The sequence below is a fragment of the Pholcus phalangioides genome, unplaced genomic scaffold, assembly GCF_987345545.1.
Source record: "Pholcus phalangioides strain wild (caught in Gottingen) unplaced genomic scaffold, Ppha-v1.0 ptg000003l_1, whole genome shotgun sequence".
NCBI lineage: Eukaryota > Metazoa > Arthropoda > Arachnida > Araneae > Pholcidae > Pholcus > Pholcus phalangioides.
This window is the reverse complement of record NW_028301596.1, coordinates 34,957,859-34,984,825: the sequence shown is the minus strand read 5'-3', so window position 1 is coordinate 34,984,825 and position 26,967 is coordinate 34,957,859. Positions and strand designations below refer to the sequence as shown.

Sequence of the window (26,967 nt, the reverse complement as noted above, 5' to 3'; positions counted from 1 at the left end):
AGACTACGAATTAAAACCAAATACATTTTTATATTTCCTCTATTTATTTCAAACAAATTAGTATAACTCAAGAAAAGTATTACAATATTTCAATTAAAAAATTTAAATATATATGTATATATATATATATTATTAAAAAAACAACAACTTTTTACTAGTTATGAAGGTATTGTGAGTGAGGTGGTGCGAGCTCAATGGGAACATCTCGAATTCGTAAAACTTGCAGGGGTCGGTAGTCTGTGAGTCGAATGTTTAGTTATCTAGGGTTAAACATCGCGCATATATGACATCCTTATTTTTATGGGCATCTTTTTCTCAGCCACCTCGTTGGGCATTTTTCCTGTTGTGGCGTTGTATTTGTATTTGTATTAATTTTCAAAAGGATGCGCACGAATTTGTACAAGTTCATAAAAGTCTGTTTTGCAAGTGTGTAAGGGGGGTTCGCGTACCCAGTAGAAAGACGTTAATTATGTGCGTAATCCCTTTGATGCGTAGAAATGTGTAGATGTGATTACTGATTGACATGTGTAGGAAGCTTGTGTATTCCTAGAAATGCGCAGAAGAATTGCTTACCATTAAAAATGCATGCGCACTTCCTCAGCAGGACTGCACAAATCTCCAAAAATTTACATGCCCGGTCGGGCATGTAACTTAACATTATAGATACCCGAATAAGAATTTCAAATACTCTAAAAATATTATCACTGCATTTATTTGAAAAAAATGTAAACAAAGTAATTTTTTTGTTTGCATAAAAAAATATTGGAAGTGATAATATTTCTTTTAAATCTGAATTTTTTTAGAAATGTGAAAATTCAAAAGGAACGGAGTCATCAATTAAAATCTAAATTTGAGGAACCGATAATTATAATTTTTCTCTTTGTTGACGTCGGAAAAGAAGTCACAATCAACGTCGCTTAGAGAGACATAGCTGACTTAAAGTATGAGACCGGAAGGCAGACACGGGTGTGAGATAGGGTGGCCAGATCTCATGCGACTGAGAAATCGGGATAAATCCTGACGAAAATCTGGACACAACGCAAATTCACTGATAAAAACCAGAACATCTTGCAAAAAACAATTTTTTAGAAAGGATTGTAGTGTCGATCGTGTAAAGCAGCGGTTCTCAACAGGTGCTCCGCGGAGCTCTTGGGGCTCCTTGTGTACTCTCCAGGGGCTCCGCGGCCGCTTGAGGAAAATAAAAAAAAAACCGGTAAAATTAAAAAATAATAATTATAAATATTTTTAAACAGTAAAAATAAATCAGTAACTTTGATAAATAATTAAGAAATGGGCCTACGGAGCTCCGCCATAGAATTTTTTTACTACAAAGGGCTCCGCGAATCAAAAAGGTTGAGAACCGCTGGTGTAAAGCATAGTTTCCCAAACTTTTGTTCCACACACACATCGCCCCCTACTTCTCAAATTTTTTCTTACGTCACCCTCTGACTTAATCGAACCCATAAGATCCTATGTTATACTGGTAGCTTCTATCGCCCCCCCCCCCCCGGACTATTCCATCGTCCACCAGATAATTACCTATATGCACTTATCTAAAAGCCTGGGCCTTGTACGGTTTAGTTTACTGTTCTTCAGCCTTGTTCTCATTGTAGACCACTGTAATTAAGTGAAAGTTTTGCGGAGCGTCATAAATGCGGAAAATAATTTATGAACCAGTGAAAAAAAAAGAAGAAAAATTTCCTATAACCATCTGACACTTGTATATTTTTTATACTTTGCTATTATAAATAGGAGAAACCGCTTTAAGCTAGAACTCCTGCTGTCACCTACTGAGTAAAATCAAAACTGTTATAATTCTTAAAATAAAACTATTGTTGCTTTTCACCGATGTGCGGAATAAAAATTAACGTGGTATGAAACAAAATTTTTTTTTATTCTGCATGCCAGTGTAAATTTCATGTGACAAGATACCGGTTATCTTCTGATGTTTACAAAATATGATCTAGATAAAAACATGAAAACATGATAACCGGTATTTTGACGCATACAATTCATACTCAAATGCAGCATAAAAACTAATAATATTTAGAATCATAACGCATTTTGTTCGTTTTCATGCGGCATACCGGTTTATAACCACGAAATAACTTTATTTAAAAAACTACAACAGAAAGTTAAATTTTTATTTAACAGGTGGCAGTAAAAACCTAATACTTTTGTGATGGATATTTTTTCCGATATTTTTGTGTAGAAAAGAAAATAGGTCATGAATACTTTCTACAATTTCCCAGAATCAATCACAGAATTTTCATCTCTTTCGACACTTTATATACTGTATTTACTTTTTTATGCAAACTAAGAAAACGTATAGTAACAGTTTTTTCTCTTCTTTCGTGATTACTATTTGGGTATATTATTTCGCTGGAAGTGAAGATTTTCGTTTTCTAGAGGAGCCAGTGGCAGTGTATGAGAGCTCACAGCACTGCTAAATATTAGGACAGTGAAAATAGATCAAATACGTTAACGACACATTTGCACTATGGCTAGCAAGGGGAAATAAATATTATGAAATTTCACTCATGTGTGCAGAAACACCTGCATCATCGTCGATGAAAAACTTGAAAAAATGAAAAGATGTTCATTTTTTTTAATATTTGCCCGCGTCAGCATGTGATCGAAAAAAAATACATGCCCCATCGAAATTTTTACATGCCCTGGCTATGTCGGGTAATAGATTTGTCCAGCCCTGCTCCTTAGAAATGTACAAAGCTTTCATATCCCTAGGAATGTGTAAGGCTGCTTGCGTACCCCGAGAAATATGTTTATGACTCCTAGAAATGAGTAGGAGTCATGCTTACCCCTAGAAATGAGTGGGAGTCGTGCTTACCCCTAGAAATGAGCAGGATGCTTGTGTAATACTAGAAATGGGTAGGGTGTGAAAGTTTGCTTACAGCCCTATAAATGAGTTAACCATTCAACATGCATACGAGGTATGCGTAACACCTGAAAGTTGTAGAAGGCAGGCTTGCGTGTCTCCCGAAATGCGCAGGAGGCTTGCGTGTCTTTAGAAATGCGCAGGAGGCTTGCGTGTCTTTAGAAATGCGTAGGATTCATGCGTGTCTCCAGAAATGCGTAGGAGGCTTGCGTGTCTCCAGAAATGTGTAGGAGGCTTGCGTGTCTCCAGAAATGCGTAGGAAGCTCATATACCCTATGGTAATTTGTACGATAATTAATGTTTCAAATTTTTTTTATTACTTTACTCGTTTTTTCTCCCGCCATTGCTGGTTGATTTTCCCGTACGGTCAAGTGCTTCATGGTGCCCATATCACAGGTTGAAAATTACTGTTAACACATTTAAAGAAAGAAGTCATATGGTTGATGACGTTTTGATTCAATAGCTCATTAGCACATAAATACTTTAGATAAGCCTTTTCACGCATGCAGAAAAACGAACTCGGAATTGGTTTTTTGGCACGAACATGCGTACAATGAGGGTTTTCTCATTTCATTTTCTCGCTGGCATACGTGCTGGAATTGCGTAATGGGTACCACAGACTTACGCACGAGGTCTATTTCCCCGATCCGCCTTTTAGCCACTGGCTACAACAGTGATTTGAAGAAGAGGAAAGAGAGGGGTACATTATATAAAGGAAAGAATATAAAGAAAACACTTTCTACGAGCAACCGGTAATTAAAACAGCGGCGAGGAAAAATCGGTATGTTAATGGCGGAGCCTCCTTGCCGTAAGGAATTTATTACACCGATGGTAGAGGGGGGGGGGTAAAGAATATACCTAGAAAACTGTAGTAATAACGAGTGCCCCCCGCCACATGTATTCCTCATGTGATGAAATTGCATTTCTAGCACAACGTACGCTTTGCGGTTGGGCCGCGCATTCCCTTCCTGTAGTAAGTTCAGGTATGATACGGTGTCACACTTACGTGGAAATAGGAAAGAGACCCAGAGTCTATAAAAGAGTTGACCTCCATGTAATTATTAGTGTGTGTACTATAAAAATGAGAGACGAGAACAGCTCTCTACACGAGTGAATCAATTTATCGCACCGAATCATACTTCCTTCTGTCTTGCCATGGTCATTTTCTATGCTGACGAAGACTATTCGGATCAGATACTATCAGTTTAAGCCGATCGTTGACAGCCGATACTGCCATGAGGTCAATATATTATATACGCTGCCGTTGCGTGAGGATAGGTCACAGAATGGATTTCTAATGAACCGTTAATTTATGGCAAGTTGAAAACAGACCCCTTTTTTTCCCATGTCAACAATAAGAGCTTTTGGTCTATTTGATCAATGGTAGGCCAAAGACTTTCTTGTTGTTCTATTTAAATATTTTCGCATTTAGGAATATATCGTATTGGATACACGATGTATGCATAAATACGAAATGGATGCCTGCTCTCTGTGTAGAGGCTTTTTCAAACAGGACCGTGTAGTAACACTATAATGTAAAAATTAAAAAATAGAGAATTTCCTAACGTTTTTGACTTATTATTTTTCATATTTTTCCACTTTGCTATTACATATATGAATACGAGAAACCGCTTTAAGCTAGGACTTCTGTTGTCACCAATTGAATAAAACCGAAACTATCTGTTATAGTTCACAAAATAAAATAGGCTGTTGATTTTAAACCGATATGTAGAATAAAAAGGGGCCGTTCAAGTAAGCAAATTTTTAGCCATTTTTGACCCCCCCCCCCTTGTCAGCAAAAGTCAGCAAACCGCTGACCCCACCCTGTCAGCAAAATTTCGTCATCAGCTCTGCCCCTCTGAATCCAACTCATTTTCATAATGGTTGGTTGTGACGTAAGCATTATCCAAACCCCCCCCCCTCGTCATCAAAAGTCAGCAAATCGGAACCCCCCCCCCCCCATCGATGATGACGTAATACTTGAACGGCCCCAAATGAACAACATGTGGTATGAAACTATAATTTTTTAAATTTATTCTACTTATTCTACATTCCCCCCCCCCTCCCAGCGTCAAAGGTGGAGTCGACTGATCTAATGTATAAATGTATATATATGAATTGATTGACATCATCATCTCGCCCCCCCCCCCCAGACTTTCAAGTCTATCTCCTCCTATCCCTGGACATGTCACGCAATAGATTCGTCCAGTCGTGATATGAAAGGAGGCAATTAGATCAAGGTGCTCTATCATAGGCATAAAGTTATTGGAAATATTGGGAGGACTCAACATTGTTGGGGGGAACGGGGGGAAAGCCCGAACCCAATTTTCCTTTCATAAAAATGGAAAAAAATGCATATTTCCATAAGGACCCGAGAGTTAATAAATATCTTTAAATGTCGTTCTAGTTTTATTTCGGATAATACTCTATGTGGGAATACACACACGTACTACAAAAATTCGTATTTCTAAAATCTTCACCCTATTAGCTTCCAATGTAAGTAGGGGGGGGGGACGTGTAAGGAGGCCATGACACACACACACACACACACACACACACACACACACACACTTGGGCCATCATCGTCATGCAACTAACTCTTGGATGCTGTCGCGTTATTCCAAGTTCAAGGACGGTAACAGCGTTTGAAATGAAGAGTAAAATAAGAATAATAAAAAAAGAAAAAAAAAAAAACAAGAAAAGCTTCTTTTGGCATCTATTAATGGGAGAAGAAGAAAAATAAGAAGCAATTTGCTCTTTATTTTATTTTTTTCTATCTTATGTATGAGCGCGTATGCGCTTTTCTTTCAGAAAATTGCGGTCGAGAGCACTCTTTGCCCTTGTCCCGAAATTGCCCCTCCCCGTAGAGTGAGTACGGCTTTGAATGATAATAACGTTATGTATATTCTTTTTAGAGAAGCCGGTTTATGACAGCGACACAGTTGCTCGTCTTTTGAAAATATTTTAGTAGGAAAACAGTAAAAAACAGATGAATTTTTTTCCCCTTTCATTATACAATTAAAAAAATACAATGAAATTTACTTATTTAAACCCTCATTTTTTGTGAGTAGTGTCGGATAGGGTGACCGTCATAATCGGATAAAGGCTTCCCGAACGGGGGGGGGGGGTCACTGAGGATGTGTATAGTGAACGGGAGGCAATTTTCTACCTTCCCCCACCCGCCTATGCTAATACTACAATTTTTGGGAGGGAACGGAGGGGGCGATCGCCCCCCTCCTCTGCCTCCTATGGCAGCCTTTTCAACATTTCTGAATACAAGGACCAATAAAATGTGTAAAACAATTCGACGGACCACAAACGATGGTGTCCCGTATTTTACGGGAGTGTCGCGACAGCCAGGATTTATGAATGTTTCATTTTAGACAGAGTTTTATACTATTTTATACAGTTGTCCCGTTTTTTCAATGAAGCATATTTGAATTTGGAACGCCTGCTAAACTTGTGAATGAAGATAGTTTTTATAGCTTGTAAACCATATTTTGATTAGTATGGCTACATTTCAAAAAATTCACAGTGATTTCCCCCAATAAGCTTTCATTTCCTAACCATTTGTAATTTTTCTGTAATTTGCGCAGTAATTATTGATTTTGTTGACTTATAGCAGAGTTTTTGGTTACAATCGATGATGTCCCGTTTTTTACCTAATGAAATATAATCATCAAGTTAAAACGAATTTTTTCCAGAAATGCATCTCTATTTACTATAATTTTTGCAATTTTAAGCAAATTCGTCGTAATTTTTCTTTTGTTACAACTAGTGATATCCCGCAATTTCCTCAATGAGATATAGTGACGTCAGGAGTACGAAGCTGTAATTTTATTTGAATCCGTAAGGATATTACTTTATATCAATTACAATAATTTAACATTTTTACGATTGATTTGGAAGTAACTTATCAAGTCTGCCTTCGGACCACCTCTGGTTCGCGGCCCGTAGGTTGAGAAACGTTGGCCTATGGTGACCGTGGAATGTAGGAAGTTTTAGCATTATGTCTACGTTCAGAGAAAAAATGACCACGCAGGGAAGTTGGCTATCGAATAATAAGGGGAATGAGAGTATTCATTTATACATAGTGTACAGTAGGAGGTGTACGACCTTTACAGTCCGCTAGACAGATATGTGGTATTTCTGCTGCTCGCGGGGCCAGAAACTAGAATATATACGGTGACCATATGACCCTATTTTATGAATCATTCCTGTAATTTTGGCCGTCCCAAATATTTTATGAAATGTCCCGTTTTTTCCGATTTTCAACGAATTTCACTTGAATTTATATTTTTTACTGAAATCAAGGATTGAGATTATATACTACATAATGATAATTACCACTCCAATTATCATAATTAATTACAGTTTATTTAAGTAAAATTCATTTAACATGCTCTTGTCAATGTTATTTTTAACGTACTTGAAAATGTTACTTTTTTATTGGTGAATCACATGTTAACACTAGAACGGCCGGCATTTTGACGGCTTTTGATTTTGAAAACGCTATGATATCGACAGTATTTAACGTACACACTCCACTTTTAATGACTTTTTATTATTTCTATACTTTTCTCTGTGTACAAAAAATTTGAAACCATTGAAGGTTTTGTTCGGGAGATATCGACGTTTATAAAAATTATAATATTATTCTAAAACGGCCGGGAGCAGTCATTTTGACTGCCATATCTGAATTGTACGTGTTTTCTCCTAGTGGTGGGCGTTGATGTAAATTTTTGCTTTTAGGTTTATTCACTATCATTCCCTGATGGCACACACACTACACAACATATATTCAGGAGTAACATATCAATAAGAAAAAATAAATGAAATAATGCTATTTTTTTTGCATCGTGTTACTGGACAATCTAAAATGTCTATTGGCAGGGACACAATCAAAACACTATATACTATTTAGCTACAGCCTCTGTTATCAAATTTGAAGAAAAAAAATCTTTTCTGATCGTTCACCTCAAGCTCAGTTTTTGTTTTAGTTTGGCATTTCATGACTCTTCATGCCACCATCTGCTTTGAAAGCTTTCCTAGGAAAATAGGTTCATTCCCAATGTGTAGAAATGGCTCTTAGATAAAGGATGTATAAGAACAAAGTAGTTTAATTTTATCAGTGCTGAATTTTGTTTCAGACAATAAATTTGAGGCTGAGGAGACTTACAATGCAAACTCTGACAACGAAAAAAATGATTTTCTGCTACATTTACTCGTAAGAGAAAGTAGTGATTCCGAAAATGACTGGTTTGAATCAGATAATACTGATGAAAAAGAGAGACAAAGATGTTTTTTTTAATTGTATATTCCTCATAAGTTAATTTGTGATTATAATATTATTCTATATTTCTATATTCAATCTATAGTGATTATATATTCAATCATATAATCATATAATCACTATATAGTGAATATAGTGAAATATATCACTATATTCACGACATATAGTGAAATTTTAATAGTGCCTTAGTTTTTCCACGATAGTGCAAATTTACGGTGGCATGATACTGTATGCTATCCATAGCGTGCGCGAACAACTAAATAAAGTGAACAAAAAAGACCGTTATATACATATAAAAAGGTGTACTGTACATCACCAAAATAGAGCAACGTACGATGGGATGTAAATGCAATGTTTATCTATCTTTTTTCAATGGCGAATCTCGTCCACAGTTGCCTTCTAAATTTTCAAATTTATGGTTGGAAAAGTCATTTTATGGACACCCTGTATGCTTGAGAAAAAGCAAGTTTCTTCAAAACTAACAAATTAACCATGTGGAATAATGCTTGATGTTTTTTATTGCAAAAATTTAGTGTGATTCAAAATATTGCACTAAAAAGAAGCAGAAGTCAATATGACTGCCAGCGGCCCTTTTAGGTATAAGGTATAGTTCGGCCCTTCTAGTGTTAAGTGAGTTTCAATAAACTTCTATTTCCCGGCAATGTCGAAATTTAGCGATGAGTGCTTCTCTGTTTTTGACACAAAAAAATCATCGTGTTTGGGTGTGGAACTCTTTTGTTCAACGGCACAATATGAACTCGACCATCCCATATGACAACATTTTTGCCCTTTGGAATCATTGGGGTCTGCGTAGCCTAGTCGGCTGTAATTTCGAGGTGTCAATGTAAGTTGGCATCCACTTCGAAAAAGTTTCGTAATTGTGAGGTTACAGAGGTCACAAGAAGGCAACTGTCCCCAACGAGGCGGCGGAAAGAAATTCAGTAAAAATGCCCATAACAAACTTTAAGAGCAATACGGGCTACGCGTGCATTGTCGTATGCTAAGAAGGGGATTTATATCCCCCTTTCCTTGAACCGACATTATAGTGTTATTTTGCAGGCAGAAAAAAACGTAAACCGCAAAAATATAAAAGAAAAAAAAAATTCACCCCTCCTCACCTTGAGAAAATCTTGCGTATGCTTATGAATACGTGTGTACGAAAAGTTAGTGTGATGATAACATAGTAGCTAATTACTGCCGCCACAAGAAATAATGGATGAAAATAGTCTGTTAACCGGGTCTGCTGTGGTAAATGATTGTTTAAATAATAAGAAAATCTATTTAGCACACAGTAATTTTACCTATTCGCGGACAGCTGGCCCGTGAGGTGATTTTGTGCTGCCCGCGAATAGGTAAAATTTGGAGCAGATCGGCCCAAAATTATGTATTTGTATCGTGAACATACACACAAATATAAATGGAAAATCAATTTTATATACAGTATACAGACTGCGCTTGAATTTCATATTTTATTGAGGGTGAGTCACGTGATATTTTTCAAAGTATTATTGATCGATACGGAATCTTCAAATTTTGATGATTAAGAAGATTATAATATTCATAATTGCACGCTCATTGTTTAACCCTTTAATTGGCAAGCATTGAAATGAGGTACCCTGAATGCTATTACATGACAAAAAAAATTTTATCGTCAATATTTAAAAATGCATGGGACGTTGTGTTTCAGGGATCACACTGTATTTACATTATTTATGTAGATAGATAGATAGATAGAACCGCTCACAACCCCGGACTGATGCAAAGCACCTTACTTCCGTTAACTCAAAAGAGGCAGAGTTGTGTCGGAAAAGTTAGCAAAGATTTACAGTGGCGGCTCCCCTTGCCCCGTGCTCGCAAGTATCGAATCACTCGCGTCGTTCTCCCCATGAAGACAGCCATCAACTCGATGCAACGTACAAGCCATTTGACAAAAATGGACAGCTGAACCAAATGACTAGGAAGAAAAATTGCACGTTCGCCCAGTGGCACATAAGGGCAGGAGACCGCAGCCTAGGATTTCGAAAGAAAATTTCTATTCTATCATTTTTGAAGAATGCACGCAATATGTCTCCTCCACATAATATATTTCCTTCCAAAATGCAAGTCGTTCTTGCTTGGCTTGACAAGAAATAGGAGACATGTGCATCTTTAAGTCATTCTGCTGGTAAATATAGAAATTTCATGAATAGCTCGCAAGTAAAAATTGAATGTTTGAGGTTGTTTAGAAGTACCAATGCCGGAACAAGTTCAAAATATAAAATGCCTTGAAAAATTGGTAAAATGAAAAAAAAAAAAATTAAGAACGCTTCAGAGTAATATTCCTTGGAACGTTTTTCCAAGAAAGCATTATTCAGCTGAATAACGCTTAAAAAACAGTTGTCTAGAAAATTTTTATTTTATTAACTTGATTGCTTAATGACGTTAACACAAGATGAGTGTAATTTTCCTACTACTACTGATATTACTTACGATGATACCCTTGCTCCAACTGGAGTTTGAGCCGAGATCTTCATAACACTAACTACTCGATTTCCAGACAACATATTACTGTATGTAGTCTGGAAATCGAAGAGATATTAGAATAAGATCATATAAGATCAATAATAATAATATTAGATTATAAGAATTCAGAATTATAAACGAATAAAGAAGTTATTGGTGGTCACGGAAAAAAAGTACGATTTTATAAAAAAAATACGATGTATTCGAGATTATTTTTAGTATTAAATCAAAAGAGTTAAAACAAAAGAAAATTCAAAAACTACACAAACAACGATTGAAGTACTGAAAAAAATCGAAAAAATACCGATCAAAATTCAATAAATAGAATATCGATTACCTTATATAGATAATTCCACTCTCTTCGAATATATCTCATACTTCATACGGACCGATATTTTCTGACACATCATTTCAATACGTACAATTGAAGTGAATGAAGAAGTAACGGAAGGAATTTTGGGGCATATGCATGAACATCAATTTAGAAGAGAGAGAGAGAGAAAAAAAAAAATGTTCGAATCCATTTTCTGATATTACTAGTATTTAGGATTTTTTTTTTTTTTTCGGTAAGAAAATGACATTGCCTGGGGAATCAAACGAATTGAGTCATTTTTTCCCCCACGTAATTTTCCCCAAAATGATTACCCGTAAGTACTGTAACACATGGTTCCGTCACGGTAAATTTTAGAAGAATGAAGGGGAAAAAGAAGAAGAAATAATAGTTGAAATACTTCAAAATTTCGGTCATTTATGGCTTTGATTGGAGCATTTTAAAGAATTTTCTTTCTTTTTTTTTTAAAGTGAAGCGAAATGATTAAGGACTTCGACATCCGTTTGCGGAAGTAAATATTAATGATCCTTTCTATGTACGAATGTGACGGCCTCTCTTTCTCATTTAAAAACTTCCAATATATTCGGCATGACAAGTCAACGTCTTTGACATACGACATCTATATATATAGATTTCATTTACATCTTTCTATAAAAGCTTCGGCCGCCATCTTATTTATTTAATACCACCACTGACGAAAAAAATACATTAAAAAAAATTCCTTATTTTCCGATATCATAACAGAATCGAGATATAAATGATGTTGAGAGATTTTACTGATGGGAAAAATATTTTTCGGATCGATATATCTTGATGATACATATATATTGTCAAATATATCATTCATGCATGTCATTCAATCGTATATATATATATATATACTTTTGGAATGCTATTAACTTGTTTTTCTCAACAACATATTCCGTATATATATTTTTCAAATATAAAAAATTGAAATTTTGCTAGTTTTTATTTTTACGTGTTAGGAATGGAAGTATTGAAAAATAAATCTAATGATATATATTTGTTGAATGACAGAAATAATGGTGAACAGAATAAGAAAATATTGATGAAATAAATTACTATAAAAATAGTTCCATAAAAATGAATGTTTGATATATGGGGAGATTTATTTGCCAATATTTTTGGAAATAATTTGAATTTCTTTTCTATATCAATGCCAGAGTGTGATGGTATTACGGACTGGGATTGAATGATGCTGTAAATTGCCATAATTGCGTGGTGGACCTCTGAAAATCAGTTAATTAATAGTGGAGACTTCAAATACAAGTCGGCCTCTGTTAATCGGATATTAACGATTCTAGCACACGATATATGATTAAGTGGGTATCCGATTATGCAGGAAACAATGCAATTGACATTTTACATAGTATAGTTTGTATGTTGAAAACTGATGAAGGATCAATATTAATAAAGCTTTTCGAATAAAAATTAGGCATAAAAAATTAAATGAAAATTATATTTAGTTACAGTGATCACAATGTCGAAGATTTTTACTTTCACTTAGGGAAGTTAGTGCCTTCTATTGACTCAACAGGGAATACAAAATAAAATAATGAAATGTACGTATTGAAACAACTTCCAGGGTCGTAGCGAGGGACGACGACAACTTGGGGGTCTGCCCCCCCCCCCAAAATGTGAGAAAATGACTAAGAAGAGGGGAAAAGATGGCCAAATCTATTGTTATATCACTTAGGTCCCCCCACCGAACGAAATTACTGGCTACGGGCCTGGACTACTTCAAATGTATTTATCTTAACCTCATAACATATTTTTCATTTATTCCAAATGTTTCATCCAATAAAAATATTATGTGTATAGTAGTTGATGTGTGTTAACTGTAGACGTGAAGCGTAATATCCGATAAAGAGGGGCGGAAGTTGAAAATATCATATTAACCAGGGAACGTTAACATTGTTTCTATGAGAGAAATGTTGGTGCCTGAAGATTTTACCCATTTAAGTGGGGTATCTGTTTATCCGTTATCGGATAAAGCGATGCCGACTATACTTATTATGTTGATTCAAAATTTTAAAATTATTCAGAAACTCTATACGGATTGTGTTATCCTTTGATAAAATAGAAGAATGTAATGTGTGTTTGTGTATTCTGTGCCAATTTAATTGTTCTGTGTATATGTATTGAATAAATTTTAAATTAAATTTAAAATTTCTCTCATTTAGGTTTGACGAATTCCAGCTGTCAGATCCCCATGATGACTAAGAAAATTGATGTTGGTGCCTAAAATTTTCCATGTGTAATCAACAAATTGGAGCTGAAGGCAGCTCAAAGTTTTCAGAATTTACTTTAGCACATCTACTAACATGAAAAAGGTCACCAAGGTCCCAGAAAAGTCACAAAAAAGAAAAATATTATTTAGTAATTTATCTCCGAAAAAAATATAAAAATAAATATTCGCTTCCTGTGCCCACAAACTTTTCCAGCACCTAAATTTTTTTTCTCCATTTGTTCAAGCCCCGCTCTCAGGTAAATTTTGTCTTTTACATGAATGTCCAAGTTCCAGTAATGGAGCAATATCTGCCATGTTAAGAGTGTGTATATTTTTAGACTTTTCAAAACATATTAATAAAAAAAGGGTTGGTGCATTAAATATACGGCGTGATTCCATAATTCCCCCGTTTTACTATAAACGATTCCATAATTTTCTCGTTTTACTACAAACGACGGAAAGAAGCGTTGTCTATTAGTTTATGTTGTTCTTTACCAATTTTTTTCCAATTTTTGAATTCAAATATCTCACTGAATGCTGCACTTAAAAACGTGACAGAGTAACAAGTTTTTAATTTAGTTTTTGAGTTCAGTGCGTCCGTATATAAAAATTTATTTTTTTATTTCAATAACTATACAATCCCTTGCAACATGAATGACGTATCTAAGTTTTAGACGTTATTTAAATGCTTTTTCTAGTTGGAAGTATACCTCTAGGATCAACGGTTCGCCAGTAAAATGCTGCAAGGGAAATTATGGAATCATCCTGTATAATTTTAACTTTGCGGGAAGACTATATTTTTTCCCGACTTATAAACGTTTCATATTTATCTTTTGTATTCACCTAGGCTTATTTTATAGAAAAATTTAATGCCTCATTTTCCCTATTCCTTATCTCCATCGTTGTTCTCACATTCAATTTAATAAGGTGATGGAATGTGAGAGTGAAGAGTATATATAGTCAGTGATCTCATTTCTTCATACATCCAGACAAGAGGGGGAACAAGTGAAAAGGTCAGTATATTAAAAAAAACAAACGCATCTCAGCAATTTACAATTGTTTTATTCCACGATTGTACCTTACATAATACGTGTAAGATAGTATAGATAGATTTACGCTATATAAGACAACACTGTTGCGAACCAGTGTTAATCTGATATCTTGAAGCACAATGATGGATTGGAACACTAAAAAAAAAAGAAGAAATTACCGTAATTTTGGATCACCACCCATTCTGGATAGATAACAGAAAGCATTGAAACAAAAACTAATGATTGTTTCTTTTCTGATTGCCAAAAATAACTCGGAACATTAACCCTGTGTGACTCGTGCTGCTAATTTGGTCCGCTTTGTGAGAAGAAAAGTCAGGTTGAAGCGCGCGCCTCCCTTTACAGTAAGAAGATTCCCACGTATATTTGTTTCTATATCTCTCTTTTTTTTTCGTTTTGTTTCTTTTTTCCTGTTACCTTCACTTTTCCTTTTTACAAGATTATATTCTGATAGGGAACAGATTTCATACTTCTCTGACAAAGGGGATTCGATTAGAATAATACCAGAAGTTTGTTCCTGAGGCATGAAAAGTAGTTTATTTTTTAAGTCGATGCTGAATAACGGGAACTTGAATTTGTAATCAGTGGAATTTTTATAATTAGCAATACTAGGTTGTTTCGAAAAGCAGCGTTGAATTTAAAAATTTCTAAATCATCTACATGCTATTTTTGTCACATAATAATCAATAAAAGACTGAAATTGCATTTTTATATAAACATTTACAAAATATATTTTCCGGACGAAATGAAAATTTCCGTAATTTTCAGAATTTTCAAGTGTGTTGTTTTATCTTATTTATGGTAATTTTTTCATTCCAAGCAACAGAATGAAAATAATGTCTCGATCTAAAGCTTCTCGAAATACCGGGCTGACTCATCTGCCATCTTTGAGCAAAAGTGTGACGTCAGCATTATTGCTATAGCCAATCGCTGTTCCCTGTCCCGCGTTTTTTTTCTATGATTTCCGAGACATCACTTGGAGGGGCAAACCTGTTTTTCGCTCAAAGATGGACATAGAGTCCGCTCTCCTTCATAGGCACCTTTGCACGAAGAACAAATTCTCGTGGAATCTGCGTAATCCAGGATTCGAATCGTGAATCTCCCAACTGAAACCAAATTTAAAGCAAGCGTCTTCCACCTGTTACTCTTGACAGTGCTCAACGCAGCAGCTGTTCGGTCGTGTGGGCACATCGTGCTAGACTCCTGGCCTGAGAGTCCAGGTTCGAACCCCGTTGATGGCAAGTGGTGGCCGGCTGAAGTTGGTTTTCTAAGGTTTCCCAGCTTCGGGGCGCAAATTCAAGCCGGTCTAACATTTGAAGAAGTCTCTCCGCAGAGAGCTGGTAGGCCTACAACACGATATTCACATAACATGAAAATCCACGCATTTCCATCTTTACCTCACAAAATGGAAGACCGGTGGCAGCACGAACACGAAACAAACGCAACTCGACCAAATAAACACGCAAGGGTCACACGTATACTCAGAACACACACATTCCGGTATGTGCCGATTCATTAGAAATTCCGAAATTCCGTATACGAGGTGCATGTACGGTTAAGTAGTAGTAGTAGTAGTAGTGCTATACGGAGCACTCAAGCGTACTCGATACTTGTGTCCACTATCGTTCTTTCGAGTTCTTGATTAACACTCCAATCAAAAACCCACATTCAAATTACTTTCATGGATTGTATCATCGTTTATTAGTTTGAGTATATGCCAAAGTTGCCACACACATATGCTCTTCTTCTTCTTATGATGGATATAGACGGTGCTCATTGCTCGAAAAACGTCAAGACCATCTCCAAGAATTTTAAGCATTTTTAGAAATTAGATTAAAATACTGACTATTTCGCGACTCCTGGCTTCAAAATACTTCGGTGGCAACCTAAGTGCTTAGTGAATCATTTGAGAACCTCTCAATGTATTTTTATGTTTTTCGTACCATATTGAAAATAGTTAAAACTCGGTGAAACTTTATAAAACCTACTTTTCTTTCCTGAAATTTCTTAAGCATAGTTATATTGATAACTTGGCATCGCGTCTATAAAACTTACGAAAAACGATGTCATAAATTTTTTTTTTCCTCGTCAGTGATTCATGTCACGCTGATAATGTTTTTTTTTTTCCTTTTTAGTTTTTCGAATAATGTATAAAAGAATTATTTCTCTTGGTAGTGAAAAATCTATTTTTTATATTAACCATTTTTTACTTCTTTTTTCTCTCGAATCCTCTAATACACGTCAAAACCTACTTTGGGGAGTTGAGTTATTGCGAACGAGTGCTAAGGATGTATAAAATGTATTCAACACAAAACCAAGATAAGAAGCCACTTCATTTTTTTTTTACGATCTTTTCCAAGGGACACGTGCGTAGTTTTCTCATTCTCCTTATTTATGCTCGTGCAGCCCATTTCCCACGCTTTCTAAACATTTTACATTAACCTCAACACATTCAATATTAATGTTATTATTTTTAGCTCATTATGAGATTTGTTTTTATAGGTTGGGAATTAGATTCAAAACATTAATTTACAAGAAAAAGTTATAGTTATTTTTAATCTACAGAAAGCAGGGTGGGGGGAATTGAAAATACCGATATGTAAATAAAGTCGATTCATTCCTATATTTTTATATACGATTACTATTTGACCTTTCAGGCACATCGTAAACATTTCTCTGGGAATTTCTGACGAACTGTTGTATGCCGGAAGGAGCCGTGCATGTATATACACGTGACCTTCACTTATTTATGTTGTCAGAGATAAGCGTGTTCCGTGTTCTAGTGGTGCTGCCATCTGTTTTCCATATTTTAAAGTAAACGTTTGAAGGAAATATGATAAGTTGGGTAGAAATAATTGAAAAAAAGCTATTCACACATACCTAAATAGATGACAACCATACTTTTATAAGCAGCTTATTTTTTTCTGATTCATTGCTATTGGGTTGTTGTTATTTAGATTATGGCAACCATATTATGAGGCTTTTTCCAATATAATAGTATCGGAAAAAGCCTCATAATATGGTTTTTTTTAATATCGATTTTTTTTTATTTTTTCTTCATTTTTTTACCTTTTGCATTATTTTTTCTTGAGCTACCCTTGGTGTTTTGTAAGTACCGTGTTGAAGGTCTGCCTGCATTCTGTGGAGAGACTTTTTAAATGGGGTACCGACTCATATTTCGAAATGTTTCATACTTGGAAAACCTCAAGAAACCATTAAATGTACAAGGTGCATAGGTAACAGCACGCGTGGCATTTTACTGGCGAACCTTTCATTCTAGAGGCATACTTCCAATCAAGAAAAGTATCTAAATAAAGTGTGAAACTCAGATACGTCATTCATGCTGCCAAAAGTTGTATAGTTATAATAAAAAAATTAACTTTTTATACGGACACACTCTGTGCCCAAAAACCCAGTTAGTAAGTTGTTGCTCTGTCTCTCCTGAGGCTAACAAAAAAAATTCCACGTTTTTAAGTACATTCTTCGCTGATATATTTGAATTAAAAAAAAAAGGACTAAAGTTTGGGGGGGGGGGAAACATTAAATGCGAGTAATACGGTTTGTGAATTGAAAGCTACTAACTTCTTCTAATTGGAAGTATGCATCCAGGATCAACGGTTCACCAGTAAAATGGCGTGCATGCTGTTACCTATGCACCCTGTATTTTTATTCAGAATATATATGTTGCTTTAAAGAGTGGCATAACCCAAAATAAATGCACAATATATGGTATACCTTCTTAAGACATACATCTAAGAAATTAGGCATCATTTCAGCCGACCATCGCTGTGTCCCCAACAGGGTTCGAACATGGATCGTCGCGATGCGAGTCTAGCCCACACACACACAATGTCCCCAATAAATACTATTACCACATCCGTACACACGCACTTTGTAAATATTTCTCTGAAGAATTGTCAATGAGCTAGTGCATGCCGGGAAGAGTTGTGTATGGATAAGAGTGGCACGCATTACGTGCCCCTAGAAACTCGTTAAAGGCGATCGTATTCCTTGAAATGGGCAGGAGGTTTGCTAAATCCTTGAATCCGTAGGTAGACGAAACGTAGGAAGTTTGCGTATCACCACAAATGCATACGAGGCATGCGTGCCGCTAGAAATGCGTGAAAAACGTGTGTATACTACTAGAAATGCGTAGTAGACTTGCTGCCCCTTTGAAAAGCCTAGAAGGTTTGTTGATCCGTGGAAATTCTTGAGATCACGAGACTTTCCGACCTCCTAGACATGCTTAGGTTGCTTGCGTACTGTCAGTGAATGATTGACATGATGTCCCCATGAACACGAAACAAGCGCAACTCGACAACATAAATACGTTAGGGACCCCACATACACTCAGAGCACACATTCCGGCATGTGCCGATTTGTTAGAAATTCTGTAGAGGAATGTGTACGAAGTGCGTGTACGTAGTAGTAGTAGTATATTGTGACACAATATTTTGAACTTCCATTACTTTACTCGTTTACCAACATTGCTGATTATCTTACGACACCATTTCTTTGCGGTATGTATGCCGCAGGTTAGAAACCACTGTGTTAGAAGAATCCTAGGATCTATGGTTATGCCACTCAAACAGAAATCTGTTCGACTTTCGATAACCATCAAAGAAGACACTTCTCAATGAATCCGTAAGAATTTCACAACACTAGGAAGAAGTGTTTTTTTAAGTATTTGCGATGATTAAAGGAATCATCGCGTTTCGTAATGCTCATAAATTTTTCAAGATAAGGTTCAATACAGTACTGTAAAAAAAAGTAGTATAGCAGAGAGGAAATGAGCGATATGTCTCTTATATTATAGAAATAACTGGGTCTTTGATTCTAGATTAAAAAAAGGATGGAAGAAGAAAAAGCCACCTGAGAGATAAGGTATGCGAAAGTGAAAAATAAAAACACACGCACGTGTAAAACCGGTCTTGATACTCCTTTAATTAGAAAAATGTGTATCCCTCCCTCTCCTTATAAATACTGTGTTCACATTTTTTTTTCCACTCTCACTATAGCCTGTTGCTCATAAGGGAGTAAGTAAGAAGTGTACGTACAGCCCCGAGATACGCACAGTCATTAGATTGGAGGTATGACTGCACTACTGCTTCGAGCTATTCACATTTTGACCCTTAATGTCTTCTCTGTTCGACCCCTTTTCTTTTTACCTGTAGTTGAGGGTCGAAACAAGGTTACACATAATATTAAGGGAGTAGATGGATAGATGTTACGCGTGTCTCTCCTTATGATGACTTGCTTAAAAGGGTTTATTTGGGGGAATTTCGTGAAAAGGATTCCTAGTAGTTACGAGACGTTTTCTCTGCCATCCATCTTGGGCACTCTACAATAAGCACACTAACCCAGTTCTATCCTTTCGTTTCTTAGGGACTGAATAATAAGAAAATATTCTTGACTGATTAACAGGGATGTCCCCATAAATTCGTTTAAAAATTCATAAAAATTGAAAGAATTAAGAAATATGAATGCGATATTTGCGAAAGAGTTACTTTAACGAAAGGGGATTTTTTGTTTTTGGTAGAGAAAAAATTAGTTCAAACCTTTGTCGATAGAGGGTGCTGCATGAATACCAATTACTGGAAATATTCAAAATAAGAGTCCTATAGAATGCAGGGTGTACGATTAATAGTTCATTTCTGAATTCTCCTGTTACTGGCGTTTGTATTAGGTTTTTATTATGATGTTGACATTGAGATGGATAAAAGCATTATTGGAGAAGTTGTTTTACCTTAGCCACGAATCGCCAGCCGAAGCTTTACGAACGCTTCGGACACGGAATTGATTCAAGAAAAGTTTTTTACGGAACTCTGTGGTTTGCCTCTGCGCAGTACACTCTGTCGACAAAAATTGAACTATATGCTTTTCCAAAAAGAAATTCCTTTGTGAGAATAACGTCTTTGCAAAAGCCGGATTAAAATACACCAATTCCTTCAATTTTTATGGATTTTTAGACCATTTAAGAATTTATGGGACACCCTGTATTTATCTGGATGTAAAATAGTAGAGAATGATTTACCCATTGATATTTGCACGCTAATTATATCGATTTTGCAAAAGATTCGTTCTGAGTTGAATTATAGGTTTGTTATACGCGGTGTTTCACGGATTAGTGTTCGAAAAGAACAAAAATTCTTTGGTTTTGCCGAAAATTAAAGTGAAATATGAAAAGATGTCAGCATAAGGAAATGAAAACCCAGCTGTGATAGTAGCATTCGGTAAATTATGGAAGGAGGAATAAAGAAAAATTTAAAAATCAAAATTTATCAACCAACAAAAAAAATCAATTTGTAAAATTTGTGCCTTTCTCTGTTATAATGAAAAAAATTTTACTCCGTAAATATTTGACTGCTATATTCGATGACATATCTGTGACAGAAACTCTTCATTTGTGTCACCTTTTACTTGCTGAAATAACTGTTTCGAGAATTTTCAAGACTTCGTAAATAGCGAAAATTGACGAAAATGAAAATTTTTAATAATTGATATATTTCTGTGAATTTTTTCCATTCAAATATTGCGAAATGGATTTCTTTCGGCATAATAAAGAAAAGTACAAATTAATTGACATTTTATTCATTAGAGGGGGGGGGGGAAATCAAAATTTTAATTCTTTATATTTTTCCTTATTTTAAATATATATGTAGGTGAAACAAACACAGTTAGGTTTACATTGTTCTACTACTACTACGTAACCGTAAGTGCAACTCATACACATTCCTCTGGGGAACTTCTAAGTATATGCCTGGAACGTGTGCTCTGAATGTATGTTTGGCCTTTATATTCTCATGACCTTTATATTATATGTGTGTATTTATATTGCCAAGGCTATGCGTGTTTCGTGTTATACTGATGCTGCCATCCAAATTTCAAAGTGAAATTGGTGAATGCTTGAATTTCCGTGTTGTGTAAATATTGGGTTGAAGGCCCGGGATTACACTATAAAAATTGATGAGAGATCTTTTACAAAACTTGAAAAAAAACCCCAACCAATCATCCCACTGATTACATTGACTCGAATGTAACCGATACAATTATTCGTTGTATTTTTTAAGTTTTATAAAAAAACATTTCTGAAATTTCATACTGTAATGCTGTTCTAAGTCCATGAGAATAACTTCTTATTACCACTCAGACCGTAACAATGTAGTTCTCAAACTTTGTTACCCGTGGGTCCCTTACCCAATTCATGGTTAATCTGCAGAATAGTTTAGTATATATATATATCACTTATAAAATAACAACTTCAAAGCATAAATAAGCACGACGCCCCAAACACAGGTTGACGACGCCCCTACGAGCCGCGAAGCACACTTTGAGAAACACTGCAGTAACGCATTAAAATTATATTAATAATTATTATACTTTCAACGTATTGCATTTCCATATAATGGTTATTCATTCTAAAAATCACGAAAAATGAATTGCACTTTTACGAAAAAAATATTTTGAAAATTGGAATTTTTCAAATGTTTTTGAGGCCATTGCTCTCTCTGTACAGTGAATTTTTGGATACACTATGGTAAACCAGCAGCGTTTTCATATGCATAAACACATGTCAAAGTTTATTTACTTCAATACAACTGCTTTCACTGAGCGTGAAAACATAAAAGAAAAAAAATTACTTGCACTGCTTTTTATATTTTTGCAATATCTCATATATATATAAGCGAATGTATAGCTAAGGCTTTTCTTTTTATTTTATAAGATACCGGACGCGTTTTCCTAAAAGAAATTTTAGGAATGATGGAAAGTCGATTGTATTATTGTTATTATTATTATCATAGGCGCTGTTTTCTTCTTTTTTTTTTTGTAATGTACGATTTCATGATTCGCTGCATGTTAAAAGGCCCAAGACGACAGTCATTCACTAGATATGGGTCTATCTTAGAAAAAAAAATTATCTGCTTGGCTTGAAAAACACAAAAGATCTTCGTTTTTTTTTTACAACACAAAAAAAAATATACCATAATACAATAAAAAAGGACAACCTATTTCCCGAATATTATGGAAAATATTCTTTTCTTTACCATGAATATGTGAAAGTTGAATGTTATGTCACAGGAAAAACGAGGTCGCACATGGCATTTATTTATTCGTTTTTTTTTATTGAATCTGTATTTTGAAATATGAAAGTTATTCGGACCTCGATGATGATTGATGATATATTGAACTCTTTAGATCCGGAAGGACCATGAATTTGGGAATTCATTTTTACATGCGAGAGAAAATGTCATTCCAGGGTCGAGAAATGCATTTGAAATAGTATTTATTTTATATATTTTATTTATAATATAGGTTCGTAAGGAAAGTGGTTACCGATTAAAAAGATAGATTGACCCAAATCATTAGATTTTATTTATGATGAATTATTATTATATTTTTCTATCGAATCGATTTCAAAGAATGATAAAATTCTCAATAAATTCCCAAGGGAAAAAAAAATTAAAAAAAATCATATTTCCCAAAACATTTTCCTTTTTTTAAAAGTAATTTTCTATTCAAACTTTAAAAATTATTATATTTGGGGATTTTTTCTTTAAATTTATATTCCATTTTTTTCATTGAAATTATTTATTTTCTAGCGTTATAATTTTTTATAATTTACTGTAATTATTTTTTTTAAATTAAATTTCAATCTGATGTATTGAAATACTGGCGTGTTATACAGCAGGGGTAATTACAGTATTTTATTTAGTGCGAGGACAAAACATGTAAGGAAATGCATCTGATACATTGAAAAACAGTGCATTTCTTTTTTTCTTTCAGTTTGATTTTTATTTCGCATATTTTTTGTTGGGAAAATTTTTCTTACAAAGTATTTTAACGCTCTTATTTGACTTATACAGTATATGCACTTATTCTTATTTCTATACTTTTTAAAACTTTTATTGTACTTTTTCTCAAAATTTTATCGCTTTTAAAAAACTTGAAATTAGTTTTCTGGTTTTCATGATTTTTCCGTATTTATTATTACATTCATTCAATTTTAATACTTCAATAAAGACAGTACGGAATTTTACTGTCGGTTGACATGCTATGATAAAGTTCAACTGACACAGGGGAAAAAAAAAATTTAATTTAAAAGCCGCGTAACCTTTTCTCTATAATACTACCAAATAAATTTAATATAAAATTAAAAATAATTTTAAAAATACACATATATTTTCTTACCTAGTAGTGATAATACAGTATTTTTCAAGAAAACGAGAAGTATTCTATGATCTGAGAAATCTACTCGGATAAAATTTAAGGACGGAAAAAATTCCTATATCATATAACCGGTCATCAGCAACTTGATCGGTCAGCCTCCAAATAACATCTAGTGTGTATGTAGGACATGGACAGTTGCGAGTTTGGAAATTATTTCCACTCTTTGTAATGATAAAGGCAAATAAAAACGAAAAAACAAAACAAAAGCAAATATTAGCCGAGTAATTTAAACCGAAATTAGATTTCCTTTGTTACGCGGCTGAATTTGGTGAAGCGGAACGAATCCTCCTTTGATTTGTTTCGTTTGAAATTGAAGTTTTGAGTGTGTAACACCAACCAATTTTCACCAAAAGATGGGAAAAGGGGAAAAACAATTTTGCTTTAGAGAAAAAAAAAACCCATAAATATTATGTTTGTAGTTCCCCGTGAGAATCGGGAGCAAAAAAGTATTTCAGAAATTTCTTCAGACACGAAAGCAATTAAAGTGTTTGATCAGAAATTATCCAAGATGTCCAATAGAAAAGTTCAATAGAAAATAAAATTTATCGCTGAAAAGTTATTGTAGGAATTCGATTGAAAATAACTCCATGGAAAATAAATCTACGGACCTGAATATATTTTTGTTTTATTGCAATTTCCATGGAAGAAAAAAAACTCGCTTATATATTAGGAAATTTCAATTCGTTCGAATTAAAGAAAATTTTATTGGTTTTCTATCAATTTTTAATAATTCATTAATATTTATCAACATTTTGAACATTAAATTTATTTTATAAAAAGTATCGGTTTTTGAAAGTAAAGTATTAGAGAAAATCCTATCAATTTTATTATTATTATTTCTTTTGTTTTTGTTATAATTTTTTATAATTACATTAGAGAAAACCTTATCAGTTTTATGATTGTCGTATTTTTACTTTTTTATACTTTTTCTTAATACATAAATTTTTTAAATAATTTTTTCAGATGTTTTCATCAAAAATTCTTATTTTTTAATTGTCATCAATTTTCCGAGAAATACTTTTTCCTATTTATATTTTTATTAATTTTTCGAAATAGTTTTTAGCATATTTTTAATTAAATTTTTCAAAATAATTTTCAATTAGTATTCTAAATTCTAAATCAATTTCTCAAAATATTCTTCTCAACAATATTTCAAAATAATTGTTCCCAAAAATTCTTCAAAATTTTTTATTATTATTATCAAGTTAAAAAAAATATTCGATGAAATTTTTAAGATATTTTGGGAAATCATGTTTAATTAAAAATATTATTTGTATACAAAATTCTCAAAATTTATAGATTAGTTTCTACTTCGTACTGCGTTTGAAGTTTTAAGTTCATCGTTCATGGTTGTATGTTGAATCAAATTTTCAAAATTTCATGAAGATGATTCAAGTGATGAAATTTCATCACTTGAATCATCTTCATGATCAAGTGAATCATCTTCATGATCAAGTGATCAATCATCACTTAATTCATCATTTCAAGTGATGAAATTTCATCACTTGCAATGATTTTTATTTTTTATGGTGATTTTGAATAAACTGCAAACTATATTAAATTTATGATCAAGCATGTAAAAACTTGCATAACACGTCAGAAACTTTCATGATTATATTGAAAAAAAAATCAAATAGACATTCAGACACAGCGCAATCCGAAATTACCTAAGAAACATTAGACGTCGCGTAATTTACCAGTCACAGTATCTATTGCGAAACTATTGCGAAACATGCATTTACACATACATTTGTCTACTCGCACAATTTGGATTTGCATTTCACGAGAATTTTCTTTTTGTTTTTGAATTCCTACGATTGTTTCATTATTTTTTGCTGCGAATGAATTAGATTGTTTTTCTTTCTTTTTAATACGAAACGTTATGCATTTATGTAAAATAACAGGAAAATTTCATTCACTGTTGCAACGTAAAAGAGAAAATAAAATGTACGGGTTTTTAATGTTTGAAATATGTGAAATGATACGGGGAGGGTTAGATTCAAAACCTTAGACAGATATTTATTTTAAAGAATTAAAATTAAAAAAAAAACTGTTACCACGGAAAATAATGGACTAAAAATAATGTAAATAGAGGTCATTGCGGAGATCATTGGTATGAATGGGAATGAGGAAAAACAAGATAAGCGACTGGCATTCTCAAAGCGATATATGGTACGCACGCGTGGAACTTAATGTACCTCGTGCACTAGAAGATGTTACCGCTTTTGTAATGCTTCTCGCATGGTTTTGGACGTCGCCATTTGTTTTCAAAAATACGTCACGATGCGTTAGTTATTACGGATATACAATACGGTGATCCGAATTCGTTAACATCACATTTATTTTCTTAAAGTACGCATGAAGCTAATCCCACCGGCGACTTTGACCTCGAGTTACATTCGTGACAGGTCATTTGTGGCACTGTAGTGTTTTTCATGGGGAATGCAATAGTTGCACTATATATTTGCGATATTATTAAGGGCCCATGCAGAATGGAGAGAAGAGGAAACAATGATAATATTGAAACCAAGGCGTTTTACTTCGTGATCGGTAACGCTCATCACGTGACTCGATCATCCAGTGAACAGAAATGAGCGAATCGATGGATACGAACCTCATATGGATGTGAAGATGAAAACTCATTATTCGGTCTTGCACGCACTCAATTTTGATATTCTCTGATTATTAGATGGGGCATTGGAAGCACAAGAGGCAATCCGTCTACTCGAAACAATCATTAGAAGTGCCGAATAGAATGTTGTCGTTGTAATTTAGACAATGTAATGAGCAATAAAACTCACGACGGACATGCAATCGATAAAAATAAATTCAATCACCAAAAGTCTTTCATAATATTCGTAATAATTCAAAAATAATTAATTAAAATGCTATTGCTTGAAGCTTATTGCTCCAGCATCTAAAAATACCAATGCCTCAGGCAATCCAGGATCTGACTTTGGTGGACGTATGTGCAGCAAGAGACATATTCGAAGATCAAAGCCTTCACTAATCCAAACGTGAGATTTATAATTAGTCTAAGGGAGAGAGAGATTAAAGTGTTAAATGTGGGAGATAATACATTGTGGATATATTCATTTCTGAGAGTTGAATCAAATAGCGATGTATAGCTGTAGGTGAATTTCAATGTGTTGATACTCCATACACATCCGGGACTACAGACCAGATTCATCCGTGATTTGAATGCGTTTAATCGGTTGGTTGAATAGCGTTTGACCCGACAAATACTCGTGGGAAGCAATATCTGAATTAACGGTAGTTTCAGCTATAGGTATTCGATTCTATACGCAATCGTGATCATGAATAACATCGTTTGAATTAAATTTAGTAGCTGCTTACAAGCAATGATGAGGATTTCTCGTTGATTTTCCCATGTGGTATACTATAATAATAATCAAA

The 26,967-nt window shown here is 34.3% G+C and overlaps 1 protein-coding gene across 2 annotated transcripts in view; it reads right to left on the bottom strand.

Moving 5' to 3' along the window:
- LOC149088453 (uncharacterized) overlaps positions 1-26,967 on the bottom strand; it is a 179,564-nt gene that overhangs the window by 55,217 nt on the left and 97,380 nt on the right. The window lies entirely within an intron of this gene.